This window comes from Canis lupus, chromosome 23 (assembly GCF_048164855.1).
Source record: "Canis lupus baileyi chromosome 23, mCanLup2.hap1, whole genome shotgun sequence".
Taxonomy (NCBI): Eukaryota; Metazoa; Chordata; class Mammalia; order Carnivora; family Canidae; genus Canis; species Canis lupus.
The window spans coordinates 2,362,709-2,364,159 of NC_132860.1; the positions used below are offsets into that span (position 1 = coordinate 2,362,709).

Below are 1,451 nucleotides of genomic sequence, written 5' to 3' on the forward strand. Positions count from 1 at the left end.
CACCATTTTTAACTACCAAAAGCATTTCCATTGTACAAAGGAGTTTTTTAATCATATAAACTCTTGTATGGGACTTTTGGGTACTGCTAAATTTTGCCACTGGAAATCATACTGCATGAACATCCTTACTCATAAGTTGTCACTTATTTGATTATTTCCATAGGATAAAATCCTTTGGCCTTTTTAGTGATAATTTTCAACCCATCTCTCTCTCCACCAACTAACCTCCTGGTCACTGCTCATTCCCAAAGTAATACAGAGTCGCAGGAAAAAGCGAAGGGCCGGGCAGTAGGTCATGTCCAAGCAAAATGTTTTTCAATTTTCAATAATACTCTAGACACACATATCTCAAGGAAAATAAGATCAATACACCATTTATCAGATTGAAGTTAAATGTGATTTGGTGCTCAATTTGGCAGCACATATACTAAAATTGGAGTGACACAGAGATTAGCACAGCCCCTGTGCGAGGTTGACATGCAAACTCCTGACATGCTCCATATTTTCATAAATAAATAAATAAATAAATAAATAAATAAATAAATAAATAAAATATTTGTGATAGAAGAGGTTAACATCTCTTAAATGGTTATTTAGTGAGAAATATTCTGAATTTCCCCCCAAAACTTTCACGCCCTAATCTAAGTCCTCTTATTGAAGACTACTTTGAGTTAGGGCTTTGCAGTTTGCTAGAAAGACATGAATCCTGGTTTCAGGAATACACTATCTATAAGCTGTGTGACCTAAGTCAAATTATTTGACTTTTTCCAAGCCTCTATTTTTTCTGTTGGTAAACTGGCAACTCTTAACTCACTGGTTTGTTGTGAAATGTGTCAATGAAATAAATAATGTGTTAATGAAAGCATTTATTACCAGGTCTGGTATATGAAGGGTGCACAATACCCATTTCATTCTTTTTCATCCTTTCTTCCTCTTGTATTTTCAGGTTATACTCAAGGATGAGCACTGCAGTGATTTTGAATAACAATTTTCAAGTTGTAGTTCCTAGTGAGCATGTGCTTCTTGATGTGTCCAGCAATCAATAATAGTGGTTTGAAATTAGTGTTTTTCCATGACACCAAAACAAAATTTTGGAAAATTCTTTCAGGTAAGCTCTTTCTTTGGAAAATTCCCATTCCCTCATTTGCAGCAGCCAAGTGCTATGTACCCCAGGACCCTACACCTTTAAAATTGTTATTTTCAATGTTAATAAATGATTTCATTCATTTCCTGTTCTCCTCTATTCATCAACCTGCCAGCAGCAGTCACACACCGACCTTAAAATAACCGTACTGGTAAACAACTGGTTCAAATGATTAGTAGGATGTCTGTAATTGTGTTACATAGTCAACCCGGTTGGAAACGAGCAGACACGACTCCTCGTATCTAGCTGTGTGAATCGGTGACTGCAAGTAAAGAATAGGTTCAGGAGGGCCTGGAAAGAAGGTACC

At 36.3% G+C, this 1,451-nt stretch overlaps 1 non-coding gene across 1 annotated transcript; it reads left to right on the top strand.

Moving 5' to 3' along the window:
• The first annotated feature begins 403 nt into the window (after positions 1 to 403).
• On the top strand, positions 404 to 507 carry LOC140615682 (U6 spliceosomal RNA). Its single transcript, XR_012016165.1, has one exon. It is a non-coding gene; the product is annotated as a U6 spliceosomal RNA (small nuclear RNA).
• The last annotated feature ends 944 nt before the right edge of the window (positions 508 to 1,451 follow it).